The sequence below is a fragment of the Balaenoptera musculus genome, chromosome 10, assembly GCF_009873245.2.
Source record: "Balaenoptera musculus isolate JJ_BM4_2016_0621 chromosome 10, mBalMus1.pri.v3, whole genome shotgun sequence".
Taxonomy (NCBI): Eukaryota; Metazoa; Chordata; class Mammalia; order Artiodactyla; family Balaenopteridae; genus Balaenoptera; species Balaenoptera musculus.
In genome coordinates, this window is record NC_045794.1 from 98785782 (window position 1) to 98804395 (window position 18614).

The 18614-nt window shown below is 49.0% G+C and overlaps 1 protein-coding gene across 2 annotated transcripts in view; it reads left to right on the forward strand.

Annotated features, from left to right (window-relative positions):
• MPPED1 (metallophosphoesterase domain containing 1) overlaps window positions 1-18614 on the forward strand; it is a 91065-nt gene that overhangs the window by 12317 nt on the left and 60134 nt on the right. The window lies entirely within an intron of this gene.

An 18614-nucleotide genomic window follows, 5' to 3' on the forward strand; every position in this document is an offset into this window, starting at 1 on the left:
CCTTCAGGTTGAGTTGCAGGGAGAAGTGGTAGATGATTTGTGTGTAAAAGTGTGTGGAGTTGACCTACGATCTCAGCTGTGTGGGCAGTTTTGCAGACACACACACACACACACACACACACACACTCAGCAAAGACCGCAGGTGTATTAATTCGTCCATTCAGTACACCTCACTGAGAGCTCTGTGCAAGCGTGTCCCACGCAGTGGGTGATGGTGGGGAGTGAGGACAGAGTGCTGCGTCTGGTGATGGAGACACAGTGGATGGGTGGATACACCAGAAGCAGTAAGAGAACCGTTCACGTGATAAGGTCGGCAGAGCGCTGGCCCAGGGGGCGTGATGGTGACTGAGAGCCCCTTGAGGCGCCATGGAAGGCCTCCCTGAAGAGGTGGCTTTGGGTGAGGCATGGAGGTGAGAGTGAGGTGATGTACGAGGGACATTCCAGGCAGGGGCAGAGCGGCTGCAGAGGACCTGAGGGCAGGCAGGCAGGTGTGCAGTGTGGAGGGTTTGTCACCGGTTGGTTCAGATACGCCCTGTGGGCCAGAGGCAGGAGTTTGGGGTTGATTCTAAGTGCCATGGGGTCTTTGGGAAGGTTTGTGTATGGGAGTGACCTTTAAAAAGGCCTGGATTGCAGAGACAGCAAGGCCAGTGAGGGCAAAGGCTCTGGAATGTTCCAGAAGCGATGTCTGGGAGATGGGATCATGAGGGATTTTTATTTTCTTCTTTATGGTTCTCTCTCTTTCTTTTTTCCCTCTGATCTTCTATAGGGAGCATGTATTACTCTCGTAGCTTTAAAAAGGCAACACTAAAATCTCGCTGTTTTTAAAGAAATGCTGGCCTCTCTGGTGTCTGGTGCACAGTGTGTCCCAGGATGGGGATAGGGGCGGTGCTGGGCTCAGGTCAGTGCTGGTGTCATCCAGCCACTCAGAAGTTCTCCCCTGGAGCCCCTTCCCTAGGCCAGCGGGGCCCCATCCACCTCTCAGGCCCCCTGGCCCAGCCCCTCCTCCGCCTGAGTGAGAAAGTTACAGAGTTGAAATTCATAATCAGCTTCTTCCCTGTTCGTTGATCTCATGGAAAGCATCTAAAATCATATTCCAGGGGGCACCTCCAGACAGGCAGGAGAAGATTTATAAAGTTAATAAAGGCCCTCCTTGTAAGAGAAGATTAGGCACCTAACTGGGGAGAGGTGTGGCTAAACTTACGCGACTTGAATTTGCTGTCGGGTGCGTTGCTCTTGGCTTGGTGGTGCGTGGTGTCCACGTTTTGCCCACTTGCAGGCTTCTGTCTGGGTCTGTGTTCTTTGGGGGGCGCTGGGTTAGGGATGACAGGGCCCCTCTGAGCAGACCCTTTTTCCCTTCGGCCATTAATATCCCAAATACATTCATGAAATAGAAACACCAGCTTGATTTGTAAATGTCCCCGTAAGCAGCTAAAAAATTGCTAAGGACGGGCTTTCTGGCTATAAAGAGTGAAAAGAAGAGCAAAATTGGCTGAAAATGGAAAAGAATGTGCTGGAAGCTCCTTGCTCCCCCACAGTAACTGCGTGATGATGGACCAGCAGTGTGGAGCCCACAAACTGGTTGGCCCAGTAAGTCGTGTCTCTGCAAGGAGGTGGGACGGCATGAAGGTTAAGAGCTCCCTCCTGGAAGTCAGGCAGACCTGTCTTCACCCCTGCTTCAGCCTCTTATTTGCTGTGTGACCTTAGCTTAGCCACTCAACCTCTCTGTGCCTCATCTGTAAAATGGGAAGAATTATTTACCTACCCCATGGCATTGGAGAGGATTGAAGAATCATGTTCCCCTACAGTGCTTAGCACAAGGAGAAGCCCTCCGGAAGTAGCAGCTGTTGTCGTAAAAAGCCTGCCTCTCCCTGAGCTGAGTCCCCCACAAACACAGGGAAATCAACGAGCCTCAAGGTCGGCCGAGCCATTTTCTTCCAGCCACACTGGCAGACTCCAGTTCCCCACCCTGGGCCCTGGCTCATGCTCGTCCCCCAGCTGGGAAGGCTCTTCCTCATCCACCCGACAGAGTCCTACCTGCCCCTAAATGTCGCTCTTGTGAAGCTTCCCCCTGCCCCACTGGGCGGCATTGGTCCCTCCTCCCTGTGCACCCAGGGCTCCCTGTTCAGGCCTTGGTGGTGGCCCTCACCTTGTGGAGGGAATTGTCTGTGTCCTCATGCCTCCCATCCGCCCTGCCCCCGCCCCCCACCGAGACTGTCAGCCCCTGGAGGGCAGGGCGAGCCTCATCCCTCGCGCCAGCTGGTGCCTCAGCCGGGGGAAGCCCTGGACAGAGACGTAGACTCGGGATGGATGCACTGTGAGCTGGTCCCTGCGTCCCAGCAGGGCTGGTGGCTGTTGGGTGGGACGGCAGTAAATGGGGCTTCGAGGAAGGCAGGGCTGTGAGGCAGAAGAGTGTGGGCACGGCTGTCGCAATACGGGACTCCGGGAGGGTCTGCGAAAGGGCAGAGGCTGAGCGGGGGTCTCCAGGATGAGCCTAGGAGCTGAGGCCAGCAGGTGAGCCTGGGGTCCCCACTGGAAGCGGGGGGTGCTGAGGGCAGGGACAGAGGCCAGCGCCCAGGAGCACCCGCCTCCCAGGATGCCGTCTGCAGGGGCAGCGCCTGACCCTGAGGCCGCGACACGCCCGCATCTTCCCCAAGGGAAGAACACCAGGCCAAATTCTGCCTCTGGCTCTGAGTGACAGCCGTGCCCCCAAGAGCTGTCAGTTCACGAGACGGGATTCACAAGATGCCGGAAAGCCTGCTCTCTGCGACTGGCAGGGGCCAGGCTGGCCTCCCCACGCCCCTGCCGGGAGGAGCCTGCAGCCTCCGCATCCCTCGCTCCCACCCCGGCTCCTGCAGCCTCAGACCCCGGCACTGGCCTCAGAGTGACTGCCCCGAGGCCACAGCCGGCTGCTCACCCCTCCTCTCCGCCTCCCCACCTGACTGATGCCACCCCGTCCAGCTTGGGTTCTCCTTCCCCAGCTTCCACACCTCCCTCTCTGGGCTCTCTGCTTCTCCATCTCCTCCTTTTGTACCTGGTTCTCCTCCTTCTCACTTAAAGTGGCTCCTCCCAGGACCAACCATGGGCCTCTCGACCCCTTCTTTCCAGATGATAGTCATACCCCCCTGCTCTTGCTCCTGCCCAGACTCGCAGACGCCTCCATCTCCTCCCAGACCTGATCCCTCTTTGAGATCCAGCCCGGTATATTAATCAGTCTTCTGAGAAGACACCTCCTCCTGGCTGTCCACCAGGATTTTAGACTCGTTTTTAGGTCCCAAACTGAACTCCAAAACCTCAGCCCCATCCCCAGAGGCTATGTAGTAAGGCGTAGGACTCCACTGAGACCCTCCCAACCACAGCTCCGGTGCCCCCGCTCCCTTTCCTCTGAGGCCATCAGGGCCACCTATTGTTATTTTCGCCCTGCTGTTGTCTGTCCTGCCTGTGTCTTCTTCACTCACTTCCGTCACCTGCCGAGCTGCTTTGGGGTCCCAAGTGGGCCACCCTGCCAGCCTCCCCTTCCTCCTGCAGGATCCTGTGAGCCCCTCGAGGGTTGAGACAGCGCCTAGTCAGTGCAGGTCCTCAGGACCCAGCCCAGCCTGGCCCCAGGGGTGCTCGCGGGTGTCTGTTGAATAGAGCGTGGAGAGGCCTGGTTAACCACAAGGAGCTGGTTAATTAAGTGGCATTACCCTTAGCGGCATCAGGCAGGGGAGGAAGACGACGGACTGGTAATGGAGAGTTTAGAAGTTATAATTAACTTTTTAGTGTCACCCTAGCATAAAACGATATATAAGACAATATAAAAGGGGTCCAAGGATTTAGTTAAATAGAGCTAGGTCTTTTGCAAGTAAACCCTTAATTAAAATCTGTGAGGGAGGAAGGGAGAGAAAGGGAAATGGAGAAATCATTCCGAGGTGATTTCTTTGTTTTTTGCCTCATTTGCCACCGCGATGAGGGCCCGAGGGCCATAGCGGGGTTGGTGCAGAGATGGGCTCCACGCCGTCCTTTTGCCTCTTTGCCACTGGACTCAGGAGCCCGTGGCAGGAGCTGCAGGTGGAGCTGAGGATGTCCATGCTCCCCAGGATCCCCAGGGATCCTGGCACAGAATTGTTATTCTTTGTGGGAAACAATTGTTTCGGATGCAGCTAGAGGTTGATGACCTCCTCACCCACTGCCCAGGTTCGGCCCTTTTCTTCTCTCCCTTCCCCCTCCTCTGGGGCGAGGCCAGCCTTCGGGAAGGCTGTGTTCTGGCTCGCCACGCCCCACAGCTCTGTCCCCGGCAGCTTGTACAAGTCGCTGCTTTTGTCTTATTCCTGAGACAAATTGTTTTTACCTCCATCCTTCCAGCCTCCCCACAGTGGGACACCTTCTTCCCAGAGTCTCTTACCTGTGTGTGTTCACTTGCGTCTCTCAATGCCCAGTACCTGCCGCGGGCCGTGGAAGTTCCGCGGTGGGCATCCAGCGTATCAGGCCTGAGAGACAGGACCTGGGTGACCCCACCCGGGCCGTGCACACCCCATGTTTGGTGCCGGACACCTTCTGGGTTTCCTTGGGCAGAGCCATCCCACTGTCCTGCCCCACGTGGCCAGGGTGGTGGGGGAGGGATGGGTTTCCTGGGACTGGCCTAAGTCCCCAGGGTGTGGGCAGCTCGGCTGGCCGGCAGGTCCAGTCTGACAGGCCTCACGTTGACCGAGGTCAGGACTCACAGCCTCTCCGGCAGAGCTGGGGACGGAGCGCTGAAGTCAGGGGTTCCTGGGGCCCACTTCTGACTCTGCCCTTCACTGACCAGGTGGCCTCGCTTCTCCCTCTGAGTGTCCACGTCTGCATCCATAGAATGTGACGTTTAGACCATGTGTTAACTAAGCCCCCTCCTGGAGCTCCTGCCCAGCTCCCCTCTCGGTCCACACTCCTGCTGACCTCAGAGCTCCGCTGTGGGTGAACTGAGGGTCTGTCTCTCCCGCTGGCCTGTGACTGCAGGAGAACAGGGGAGGGGTCCACACACATCCCAGTCATCCCATGTCTTGGGCGGAGGGCCTACCGTGTTCCCTGTCTTGGTGTTGGAGATTTGGTGATGACCAACGTAGCCCCTGCCAGGAGGGCCGGAGGACAAATGCAGGGTCAGGCGATAAGCAAAGTACAGTAAGTCCCCTACATAAGAACGAGTTCTGTTCCGAGAGCGCGTTCCTAAGTCCAATTTATCTGTAAGTCCAACAAAGTTAGCCTAGGTACCCAAGTAACACAATCGGCTGTATAGTACTACATCACCACTGCTTTTACGCTTGCTTCCGGACGTCCTGGGCTTGAAATAAAAATACTATACTACTGTGCTCTACATGTTCGCATCTTTGAGTTTGCAGCTTAAAGGTTCGTAGTAGGGGACTTACTGTAAACAGACAAGATCATTTAGGTGATTGGATGGATGAATCAGATCAGTGATCAGGGCGAGGTGATAGTGACGGGGGTGGGAGGTTTCTTGACATAGGTGATCTAGGACGGCCTCTCCGAGAGCGTCCTGAGCTGAAGAGGGCCCTGCCCTGAGTTGTTTGGTGTGCAGCCCGAGGCCTGCAGGGCTGAGCCCAGTGATGGCAGAGGCCAGGGAAGGAGGCCCCAGTCTGCTGACCAGCGGGGTGACGATGTGGATTTTATTCTGAGTGTTAAAGTGGCCACAGAGCGGGGGAGGGACATGGTGTGACTCAGTGTTTTGAAAGTCCCCTTTGGCTGCTGGGTGGTGCATGACCGTAGCAGACAGGGGAGGACACTGGGACTCCAGGAGAGGCAGGAGGGCTGGGAGTGGACCTGGAGGTGGCCAAGGGGACAGACAGCAGTGTGGGAGTTCAGCTACAGTGTGGCGGTGAGATCAACAGGAGTTGCTGTTGCCGGGAGAGATGGGATGGAGAGTGAAGGGGGTCGTTAACAGGTATCCACAGAGCCCGGCAGGCTTGGCACAACGTGGGCGAGTGTTTATCGCCAAGTATTTGTTAAGTGAGCGAAAAAGGAAAAGAAAAACCCTGTGCTGTGGTCACTCCAACCAAAATATCCAACCAACTTCATTTTTTAAAGAGCTCATAATAATCATCACTGGATGTGTACAGTAGACTTAAAATGGATTCTGGCTCCTTTGCTCATTAGTTGGATACAATGTCCTGATCCAGACATTTTCAGAAGCAGGTTGCTCTTCCCGCAAAGACTCGAGATTGAATGTTTAAAACAAAAAAAAATGTTTTGACTCTGGGTTCATGTCATTTCTGGCTCTGTCTGCTCAGAAGCAGGTCGGTGTTGAGGAATTTTGGTTGTGTGTAGTCACAGCAGCCAAGGTGACTGATAAACAAGTTGTCGCCCTGAGAGAGGGAGACCAATGCTCAGATAAAAAACTAGAGGAAGAGTGCAGTGGACGTTCGGTATTCATTCAGAAAAGTAACTTGCTCTATTCTTCACCAAAAAAAAATGTCTCACAAAGCCAAGCTGTGTTTCAGGGGCTAAAAGAGAGAAAGTTACCTTCTAATAAAGATGAAAAATCTAGAATTCTAAGTGGTGGTCAAGCGATTTTGGCCACCCATAATTACAGTATTTTCATGTTAATATATAAAACCCCCCCCAAAGGTGTGCTTAAGTGCTAATTATCTATTTACAACAGAATGGCTTTGGAAATGAAATGAGCCCCCTGTTGTGTGTGTGTGTGTGTGTGTATGTATTTCAAACATGTTTTGCAGTGGTTTTTTTTTTTTTTAAGACCATCATCCTAAAAATCTCTGCCTTAAGTTAAAAAAAAATTTTTTTAATGTTTAAATAAGGTAGAAATGCATTTCTCTGAAAGATCTGGGCTCTTTGAGAGTTCTTCCTTAGTTTTATTTTGTGTGTTTTGTTGTTCGTTTGGACTTTTTGCTTGCTTATTTATACCCCACCTTGTGTCAAAGGATTTGAGACGGTTTATAAAAACAATAAGAATAGTAAAATGGTAGAGGGTTGATGATAACTTAAAAGCCAGTGTTAAGAAAAAGAAATCAGAGCAGCTCAGAGGGAGCGCCTAGAATATCAACACCTGGGGCTCATGTGGACTCTGTGGGCTGGAAATTGGAGCCTGAGCTTCCTGGGGGCCAAGGTGAAAAGGGTAGATGCATTTGGCTGTGATTACGGGAGTAGGAAATGTGCCAGCCCCTCTGAATGGTCCATCCCCTGTGCATGTTTGATGTCCATTTCACTCAGCTGTGAGTCCCTTGAGGATCAGACCTGTGCCCTGGTCGTTTCTGTGTAGGAGGACCTCGATAAAGATGTTTGTACTTGAGTAATAACAATGAATATTTGTTTAGTCTTTCCCAGTATATAAAACATCTCTGTCATTCATTTTGTGCTTTCTGTCTCCCTCCTCTGCTTTCTTTTGGATTGATTGAAGTTTCTTTTTTTTCCCCTCTACTGGTTTGGAAATTCTACATTCTTTTTCGATTTGTTTAGTGGTTACTCATAATATTTTAATATGCATATCCAACTTAGCCTAAAATTAATCAACACTGCCACTCTTGCCCGAAGGTCCCTGGAACGCACCCACCCCGCCCCGCCTCCCACCATCTTATGTATCTTTGCTGTCTGGTGTCTCCCTTCTCACTTGTTTTAACCCTATCCCATAGTACTCATCATCATTATTGTGCGTTTTCCCATTTGCACCTGATTCTTTACTCAATGGGTGTTTGCTGAGCCCTTTTTTTTTTTTTTTAATTTTATTTATTTATTTTTGGCTGTGTTGGGTCTTCGTTTCTGTGCGAGGGCTTTCTCTAGTTGCGGCAAGTGGGGGCCACTCTTCATCGCGGTGTGCGGGCCTCTCACTATCGCGGCCTCTCTTGTTGCGGAGCACAGGCTCCAGACGCGCAGGCTCAGCAGTTGTGGCTCACGGGCCTAGTTGCTCCGCGGCATGTGGGATCTTCCCAGACCAGGGCTCGAACCCGTGTCCCCTGCACTGGCAGGCAGATTCTCAACCACTGCGCCACCAGGGAAGCCCTTGCTGAGCCCTTTTTACGTGCAGGGCCTGATTCTGGGCACTGAGGATGTAGCAGTGAACACACAGAAGACAGGCCATGGATAAACAGAGCTTTGATATGTTGGGGGATCAGGGATAAGAGGACAGGGCATGACATCACCCTCTGATAAGGTGACATTTGAGCAGAGACCGGAATGGAGAGAGCCAGCCATGCAAATGTCTGGGGGTGCATTCTGGACAGAGGCGGCAGCTCTTAGTCGGGAGCGTTGGTGGCACGTTTGAAGACCGGCAAGGAGGCACGTGGCTGGAGTTCCATGGAGGGCCTGAGGGGCAAGTGGGAGAAACAGAGGCTGCGTGGGGACCAGGTAGGGTAGGTGGGGTTGCTTCATGTAGGAAGTGGCACTTGAGAGGGTCCTTGGCATTTAGACAGTGTTTGGACGAGTGGAGGGTGGGGTGCAGGCCTTCCATCTCGAAGGGGGAGACTAACCAAAGGTCTGAGGCTGGAGGTCCTGCTGCCATTACATTTCATTCATTCATTCATTCGACACACATTTACTGAGCACATACCTAGTTCTAGACTCCGCTAGATGCCGAGGATACAGTGGGTAGCAAAACAACCAAGACTCCTACTCAAGAGAAATATAAACAAGGAAATGCCATGACATGGTGGAGACAGAACTGGGTGAAGTGGTAGCCTGTGATCAGGTTAGACACTCACCTGCCTCCCAGGTGTGAGACGGAGGGCAAGTGACTCCCCTGCCCTGCATCTCAGGTTCCTCATCCGTCCACTGGACAATGTTGACGCCTTCCTCCCAGGCTGGTGATTGTGCAGGTGAGAGATGAAGTGCTAAAAACAACCTGTGCTCTGAGGCTTTGCTGGGTTTCCCTCTGTGAGCCTTCCTCTTTGCCCCGAAGTGCATTTTCACTCGTCAGCGCTGGGGCAAGGCTGTGGAACCATCAGAGGAAATCGTTGGTTGAAAGAGGAATAGCTGGCTGGTCATTTCACGAGTTGGGGGAAGCAAGATTCTCTTGCTGGTATGCTTCTTTTCTTTCTTTCTTTTTTTTTTTTTTTCTACAAACATGGAGAGATGTGTTTGGATATGAAGTCAGCCTGTGGGTTTTTTAAAATGTCATTTTCATGTTGGACTTCATTCCAAACCAGGAATAGTCAACAAGCCAGAAAATCCTGGCCAGCACAGAATTGAAATACTCTGTCCCCGTGTGCACAAAAACTTCTGAAATGTCTGAGGGATTCCATTTTGCTGTCCACACCACCTTCCCCTGCCTGCCTCCTGCACCTGGACTCAGCGCAGCCTTTGTCAGAAGCTCTGTGACTAGTTTGGTTTGGAGGCTGTGACCACCACTAAGAGAGGGTGTGGAAACTGCCCTGTCATCCTTGTCATTGTTACAGAGCTGCCCCTTCTCATAGGGTGTCTCCCTACCTGCTCTCTCCCAGGCAGCCCTTCTCAGACTTCAGGTGCATGGGATTTCCCTGGAGAGGTTGGGGGGAATCTTGTGAAAGCGCAGATCTCAATTCAGCAGGCCTGGGGTGGGCTGGAGGGTCTGCATTTCTCGCCAGCTCCCAGCTGATGAGTAGCAAGGCCCTAGACCTGAGCTGTCCAGTACTGCGGCCACCTGCCTCTTGTGGGTATTGAGCACTTGAAATGGGGCTAGTGTGACTGAGAAACTGACTTATGTGTTTCATTTCATTGCAATTAGTTTGAAATTAAATAGCCACAGGGGGTTATTGGCTACTGTAGGGGCAAGACAACCCCTTGAGGTCTCTGGTGTTACTGTCTCTACGGGAGAAGGAACCGAGCTTAGGCGAAGAGCTTGCCCAAGATCGCACAGTAAATAAAAGTGGAATCGAGGCCTATGCTCTCTTAAAATGTTTAAATTATTTTTTTTAATGCCTAAGGTGACCTGTTTTATGTGGGAACTTCCCCTTGTATATTCAGAAAATCCCAGCCCTTGCTATTAACGAAAATCCCCTTGTATATTCAGAAAATCCCAGCCCTTGCTATAATCTCCTTGGTAAGGAGATTCCTCCTTACCAAGTCTGTTTTGATATTTATGGTCAGGAGTAACACTTTATAACATCAGGACCAACTAAATAAAGTCATGTTTAAGTTGTTGATGGGACACAAGAAGGTCCAACACCTTACATTTCTTATGTGAAAACCACATTTTGCTGCAAAGCCTTGTATACAAGTCGCATGAGGGCTGAACAACAACGATTGTTTTCTGGATGGCACTTTACAGTTTAAAAGTGCTTTCATGTTGTTTGCTCACTTCTCCCTTGAAACAAACAGCCTGGGTCCTGAGTAATGCCATCCCCACTTTACAGATGAGGAGACTGAGGCCCGGTGCAGGAATGTGGTTTCCCGGAGGTCACCCAGTTCCTGGCTCTCAGGGGTCACCCTTCCAGAGAGGCCTTCCTGATGGCCCTGCATTGATCCGCTTCTCTACCCCAGTGTGCCCTATCCTGATCACCTGGTTTCATTTTTCCATATCTGTTATCCTCACCTGACCTGGTACTTAATTCTTTGTTCCTTTATTGCCAATATCCCACGAAGGTCCACTTCTGGAAGGCAGGGATCTTGTCTATCTCAGGCATGTTGCATCTTCAGCACCACGGACAGCACCAGCCCCCAGTAGGCACTCGCTATTACCATTTATTATTTATAAATTAAATTCCTGAAGTGACAGAGGAGCCAGTGGAAAGGATGCAGGCTTTGGAGCGGGTGGGACTGCCTCCCCAGCCCTACCTGGCCACATGCCTGCTGCACAACCTTGAGAAAATCATTACTCTCTTGGGCCTCAGTGTATCCATCTACAGTGTGGGGCTAACACAGTTTCTTTGTAGGCTATTGTGAGGATTGAATAAGACCCTGCAGTTGGGATCCTGTTCAAGCATGTGTGTCTGGATACACCCCTCGGGTTTGGATTGTGGCTCCGTTCTTCCAAGCCACCTGGCTTCCGGCATGTTATGTCCTCTCCCCTAGCCTCAGTTTTCTCATCTGTAAAAGGGGGCTGATACTGGGAGGGTTCAGTGAGTCAGGGGCTGATCTGGGCTCACCATAGGACCTGGTGTGAGATAAACACATAATAATAAATGCTGCTACTGTTTTTGTTGTGGCTATTTTATGAATGCATCTAAAGTGCCCAGCAAAAAGTAGATGCCCAGTTGATGGGAGCTTTCATTACTATTATTAATATCATGCAAGGATGCCTTCCTTTTTTAAAAATATTTATTTATTTGGCTGCGCTGGGTCTTAGTTGTGGCACAGGGATTTTCTGTGTCGCATGAAGGATCTTCGTTGAGGCATGTGGGGTCTAGTTCCCTGACCAGGGATGGAACCTGGGTCCCCTGCATTGGGAGCACAGAGTCTTAACCACTGGACCCCCAGGGAAGTTCATGGATGCCTTCCTTTTTAAAAATCAGATATTTAAAAGTTAGGATTTAGTTCTTTGAAATTTGTTTTAAAGAAAATCAGGGTTTTTTTTGGTTTTTTTGTTTTTTAAGTGTATAGGTTTGTTTCTTTGATATCTCTTAAGAAGAAGAATGTCACACCTTTCTGAGTGTGCACGAAGCAAATGAAGATCTGAGAGCTCTCAGAAGGCCGTTTGGAGCGAATTCTGGGCTGGTTTGACAGCCATGACCCTGCAGGGGAAGCATGGAGCTGACAAAGCGGGGCTTTCTCTGGTAGCATCCCACCCTCTCAGAATAGTCACTTTCCAGACTAACATTTGTCATATTTGTGTTTGAAAGTTTTTTGTTTATCGATCCAACCGTATCCCCTCTCCCCTTAATGCTCTTTTTTGGTTTTCTGCTGTGTCCGAGGGAAGTCCAGATCTTCGCCGGGCAGTGGAGACCCCTCCTGGTGTGACCCCATCTGTCCCTCCCAGGCCTGTCCCCACTTGCAGCCCCGTCTGCCCTGGGCTTCTAAGCAATTGCCGAATACCTAGCAGGTGGATTTTCCCACCTCCATGCCTTTGCTTGTGTGGGATGCTCTTCCCGGGATGCCCTTCCCAGCCTCGTCTGCCTGGAGAGCTGCTATTTCTAGGATGCTCCCTCTTACCCACCTTTTCAGAGCTCCTCCCTCACTCCTGGTCAGGGAGAAGAAAACTCACTACTGTTCACGGTTCCCTATGACTTGGTACCGCCCGCATTACAGATCCCAGATTTCTTGCGTGTATCTTTTCCACACTAGACAACAGGAGAAGGGGCTGGGTCGGGACCTCTCTGTCCCCAGCTCCCAGCACAGGGTCCGGCACTTATTAGGGCCAAGGAGAATGACTGTAGAATAAAGGAAACATCAACAAAGGTGGCAAGATGATTTTACTTTCATGTATCTTCATCTCCAAAATGTTTATTTAGCTTTAAAACACTTGGTGTCACTAAGAAGTATTTAAAAAATAGGAACCTTTTGTCTTAATCATTTTCAAATACTTATTTCAGTTGCTACTGCAAAGAATATTGTTTTGGGCCAATTTTTTTCCCCTTTAAAAGGGTTGTCTGTAGGTGTCAGAAGGCACCAGAGGAACCCTTTGGAAAAATGTTTATTCAGTAACACGAAGGCCAGGTATCTGTCCCTGTAGTCAGGTCTTTCACCCAGGGCTGTCAAACTCCAGGTGAAATCCATGCTGGGAATTTTCTGGAAGGATGGAAGCAGGTATAGGCTTCCTGGCCTGGAGCTTCTCAATTAGGACTTTTTGATAAAGGGGGAAGGGTGAGGGGGCCAAGACTCTAGGTGGCCACTCAGTCCCTTTCCACCTGTAAACCTTGGTGACTTCTAAAGTTCTAGAATTGTTTGCTTCCAAGATGAGAATGATTGGCCTCCAGGGCCCTAAGATTCTAGGATTCTAAGAGTTCCAAGAACCTATGGTTCTACCTGCTCACAATTCTAGTGTCTGGAATTCAAGGCCTTTGGTTCTCTTCTTTTAAGATTATTTTAAAATTTAAATCGTGGTTAAATATACATAACATTTACCATTTTAACCTTTTTCAAGTGTGCAGTTCAGTGGCATGAAGTGCACTCACATTGCTGTGCAACCATCACCACCATCCATCTCCTGAACTCTTCATCTTCCCAAACTGAAATGCCGTACCCATTACGTACTAACTCCTCCTCCCCCAGCCCCTGGCACTCGCCATTCTACTTTCTGTCTCTGTGAATTTGACTACAGGGACCTCATATAAGCAGAATCGTACAGTATTTGTTCTTTTGTGTCTGGCTTATTTCACTGAGCATAATGTCCTCAAGGTTCACCCATGTTGTAGTGTGTGTCAAAATTTCCTTCCTTTTTAAGGCTGAATTATATTCCATTGCATGGATATGCCACATTGTACTTATCCATTTATCTGTTAATGGACACCTGAGTTGCTCCCACCTTTGGGCTGTTGTGAATAACGCTGTTGCGAATATGAGGGTGCAAATGCCTGTTTGTGTCCCTTCTTCCAATTCTTCAGGGCAAATACCCAGAAATGGAACTGGTGGATCATGTGCTAGTTCTGTTTTTAATTTTTTGAGAAACTTCCATACTGTTTTCCACAGCGGCTGTCCCATTTTATATTCCTACCAACAGTGCCCAAGGGCTGTCATTTCTCCACAACTTTACCGGCACTTGCTGTTTTCTGTTTTTCTGATAGTAACCATCCTGATGGGTGTGAGGTTGTTATCTCACAGTTTGATTTGCAGTTCCCTAATGATCAGTGATGTGGAACATCTTTTCATGTGCTTATTGGCCATTTTGGAGAAATCTCAATTCAAGTCCTTTGCCCATTTTTGAATTGGATTGTTTGGGGGTTTTTGTTGTTGAGTTTTAGGAGCTCTCTGTATATTCTGGGTATTAACATCTTACCAGAAATATGATTTGCAATTCTTTTCCCATTCTCTGGGTTGCCTTTTCACTCTGCTGATGGTGTCTTTGATGTACAGAAGTTTTAAATTTTGATATATTTTTCTTTTGTTGCCTGCACTTTTGGTGTAATATCCAAGAAATCATTGCCAAATCCAATGTCATGGAGCTTTCCCCCTATGGTTTCTTTTAAGAGTATTATAATTTTAGCTCTTACCTTTAGATCTTTGTTCCGTTTTGAGTTCATTTTTGTATATGATATTAAGGGGCCAGCTTCATTCTTTGGCATTGGATGTCCAGTTTTCCCAGCACCATTTATTGAAAGACTGTTCTTTTCCCTCTTAGCCCCTTTGTCGAAAATCATTTGACCATACATGTTTATTTCTGGGCTCTTTATTCTATGGCATTGGTCTATATGTCTGTACTTACGCCAGTACCGTACTGTTTTAATTACTGTAGCTTTGTAGTCAGTTTTGAAATCAGGACGTGTGGGACCTCCAACTTTGTTTTTCTTTTTCAAGATTATTTTGGCTATTCAGGGACTCTTGAGATTTCCTATGAATTTTAGGATGGATTTTCTGTTTCTGAAAGAAACATCATTGAGATTTTTATAGGGATTCCATTGAATCTGTAGATTGTTTTGGATGGTACTGACATCTTAACTATATGAAGTCTTCCAATCCATGAGCACAGGACTTCTTTCCACTTATTGGTGTCTTCTTTAGTCTCTTTCAGCAGATATTTTGGAGTTTTCAGTGTACAAATATTTCACCTCCTTGGTTAAATTTATTCCTAAGTATTTTATTCTTTTTTTTAAAAAAAAAAATTATTTATTTATTTATTTATTTATTTTGGGCTGCATCGGGTCTTCGTTGCTGCATGTGGGCTTTCTCTAGTTGTGCTGAGCAGGGGCTACTCTTCGTTGCAGTGCGTGGGCTTCTCATTGTGGTGGCTTCTCTTGTTGCAGAGCATGGGCTCTAGATGCACGGGCTTCAGTAGTTGTGGCACACAGGCTCAGTAGTTGTGGCTCGCGGGCTCTAGAGCGCAGGCTCAGTAGTTGTGGTGCATGGGCTTAGTTGCTCTGCGGCATGTGGGATCTTCCCGGACCAGGGCTTGAACCCGTGTCCCCTGCATTGGCAGGCGGATTCTTAACCACTGCACCACCAGGGAAGTCCTATTTTATTCTTTTTGATGCTATTACAGATAAGATTGTTTTCTTAATATCCTTTTCAGATTGTTTATTGTTCGTGTATAGAAATGCAACTACTTGTCTTGCCCATTGTTTTTGTATCCTGCACCTTTGCTGAATTCGTTTAACTTGTTCTGACATCTGTATTGCTTTTCAAGATGGTCTGTAAAGGCTTGTTTATGAAGCCACAAGATATCTCCAAAATGTTATGTTGTTTAAAATAAAATCATTGAGAGCTCCTCATAACAGGGGAGATTTTATAAGGACTCAAGTATATGGCACCATTTTTTTCTTTTTTTTTCTGAGGAATATTTCTTTGGCATATGTAATATGTCTTGGTGGTGTGACAGAAATGGAGAGACTGAGGCTTCAGCTACAGATGGATTCCCACTTCTCTGCTTACCCATTTTGTAGTTATTTAACCTCACTGAGCCCCAATTTCTTCATCTGCCAATCTACTGCCCATTTTGTGGGGCTGTTGTGAGAGTTAGAAGTAAGGCAGGAGGGAGCCTGTCTCAGACTCTCAGCAGGTGACACGTGTGATGTTATTAGTGGCTGTCTGACCTACCAGAGTGAGGAGATGCTTGGCCAGATCACCTGCCTTTGAACCTTGTTGCTAGAGTCATCCCAGCCCTTAGATCCTCAGAATCAGATTGTTAAGATGTCAGTACCATGCAAAACAATCTACAGATTCAATTGTGACCCAGTTTGATTTGGTTCTAGATTTTGAGCAGCGGGTAGAACCAGTGCGAGGTCAGGCTGCCCTGGGCAGAGGTAGGAGGCAGGCGAGGAGTGCCTGGCCTCCAATGCCGTCTTTTAATTTCATTACAGTTTTATTTGCATTAAGGTAATACATGTGCAGAATGAGTCACAACATGCTACAAGGCTTATGGTAAAGCCAGCAGCCTCCTCCCCAGGTCCCCTCCCCAGTCCTGATTCCTATTCCCCGTGCAAATCTGGTAGCTGCTGATTTATCACCACGATGTCTCTACGTAACAACCTTATATTGCTGTTTTTTATTTTTCAATTTTAGGGATTACTTTTTAATGTCTTACTATGAAAAATGAAAATTTAGAGACTTAGTCTCTCTACCCATATATACACATCTCCTCTCTTATCCTTTTGCTATAGTCCCATCACAGTTTTTGGTTAAATATTCATTGCATAACCTATTGTTTTTCCTAAAGTAGTAAATTGTTTTGTTTGCTTGTTTTTCCATGTACCCATTGTGGTTCATCCCTGTCTCCTGCAGGGTTTGAAGTGCCCCTCAGCAGTGTGGTGGGCTGGGCCAGGCCATCAGTTGGCCCATTTTTCTTGTACTTCCTGAGCCTCCAACCCCTGCCCCGGTCTGGATTAGCTGCCCTCCAGGCCTGTGTACACTCATCATCCTGGATCCCCCTTCACCGTTTCCCTTTGCCTTCCTTTTCTCTTGGAGCTCCTGGTTCCGGGATCCCATGGCTTCCTTTTTCTTGGTTTACTCCCTCATTCTGGTGGAACACACCCTTCAGTAGCTTTCTGAGAAAGAATGCGCTGGAGATAAATGTTTGGCAAAATTGTATGTCAGGAAAAGTCTTTATTTTGTCCTCAGTCTTAATTGATAGTTTGTCTGGGTGTAGAATTCTGGGTAGCAGATTGCTTTCCCTCAAAATTTGGAAGGCATTGCTCTGTTTTCTTTTAGTTTCCTGTGTCACTCTTGAAGATTCCACTATCGTTTGGATATCTCACCCTTGGTATATGACCTGTTTTGTTTCTGGGCAGTGTGCCTAAGATGTGGGTGTTTTTTCATTCATTATTGTGGGCACTCAGGTAACCCTTTTAATGGAGCAAATATTGTCCTTTAATCCTGGGACATTCTCTCATATTCTTTTTTTTTTTTTTTCTCAAAATTTCCCTCCCCTCTTTTTTTTCTGACTTCTTTTTCATAGTATCCAAATGTGGGACCTCTGGTTTTGATTCTCTGATTTTTGTCTCTTTCCTTGCCTGGTACTCACTTTATTGTCATTTTGTTTCAGTCTCTGGGAGTTTTCCTCAATTCCATCTTCTACTCTCTAACCAAAATTTAAAAATTCTGCCACGTTTTAATTTCTTTTGTTAAGAACACCCTGCTAGAATTTCACGGGCGCAATATCTTCTGTTATCTCACCAATGGTGGTAATTATATGTTATTTTTTCCCCCTGCATCAGCCCCTTTTCCTCCAATTTCCTTTCTTCTTGTTTTGGCCTCTGCCTCAGTTTTCAGCTTGGAGGTTTTTCTCCGAGGTCTGATGATCCTGTGTGTTGTGTTTAAGAACTAGACGTTTGAAAGCTGTTGATAAGCTGTGTGTATATGTGTGTGTGTGTGGGGGGATGGAGGGTGTACTGTGATGGGGTCCTGGCCATCTCTTTGGGGAGCCCCTGATATCACTATCTGTAGGTTTTTTCTCCTGGACCTATCTTTCTCCCCAGAAATGAGTTCCCCAGTTTCCAAGGCTGGCTTCCAGAACCTGAGAGCTCACTGGGGAAGGGGCCTGTGGTCTCCACAGTCACTATATTTATTCTTTCACTTTATCCTCCTGTTGTTCAGCCTCCGACCTCACTGCCCATCCTCCCTCAAGCCCTGTGGTCCCTAAATGGGGCTCTGTGGAGCTGTTATTTTCCCTTGAGAGTAAATACCCTCTCTTCTGCAGAGATTGGTGGGTGAAGGGCGTGGTGACAGGTGTGATGGGGGAGGGGCCCTGGGTCTACATGCTCCCATGGGTTCTAGGTCAGACCGTGCACCTGAGCCTGGGTCCCTGAGCCGCCTGGGGCTCTGGCCACAGCTCGCTTTGCTTCTTGTGGAGGGTCATACCTTTTTATTCCTTTACTGTTGATTTCACAGGATGTCAGCAGCAAGCAGGCAAACGTGGGCATTCAAAATGCCCTGCCCTGTGTGAGCCCTTTCTGTCCTGCTGTTTGGCCCTATTAGCACCTGCCTTGGGAAGCTCCCCCCAACCCCCGGCACCTCCTGGAGTGTCTTAGAAAGCTGAAAGGGCTCTCTAAGGGTCAGGACCTCCTCATGGTATAGATGGGGAAACTGAGGCCTGAGCAGGGGAAGGCCTCACCCGGGTCCGGTGATGTGGTAGTAGAGCTGAGGCTGAACCCAGGCCTCCCTGCCTCCAGGGAGGCTCTTCCTGGAGCCTCCGGGTGCCAGCCCCACGCCTGGGCCTTGTGCCCATCTTGACGTCTGTTGAGGGAGTGAAAGCCACGACAGTTTGGGGGCTGCGACCCGACAGGCTGGTCAGCATCTTAACAATGATCCTTCTGGAACATTCCATAGTGGACTGCTTGGGGACCTTTGGTGAGTCATTGACCTCACCCTCTGATCCTCATCCTCTATCCTACGTGGATGATAATACATCTTGGATTCAGTGAGCATATATGAGCACTTCCCCCCATAGCCAGCCCTGTGCTGGGTGCAAGAGAGGAAGCAGGCCGGTCCCAGCCTGGGAGGACGCCCGGCTGGTGGGGGAAGCAGACGAAGCAGCGACAGCGAGAGCTCAGGCTGGGCGGAGCTGGGAGCCCCGAGTGCTGGGTGAAAGAGGGTGCTCATGGCAGGCAGCCTGGAGGAAGTGGCACTTGGGC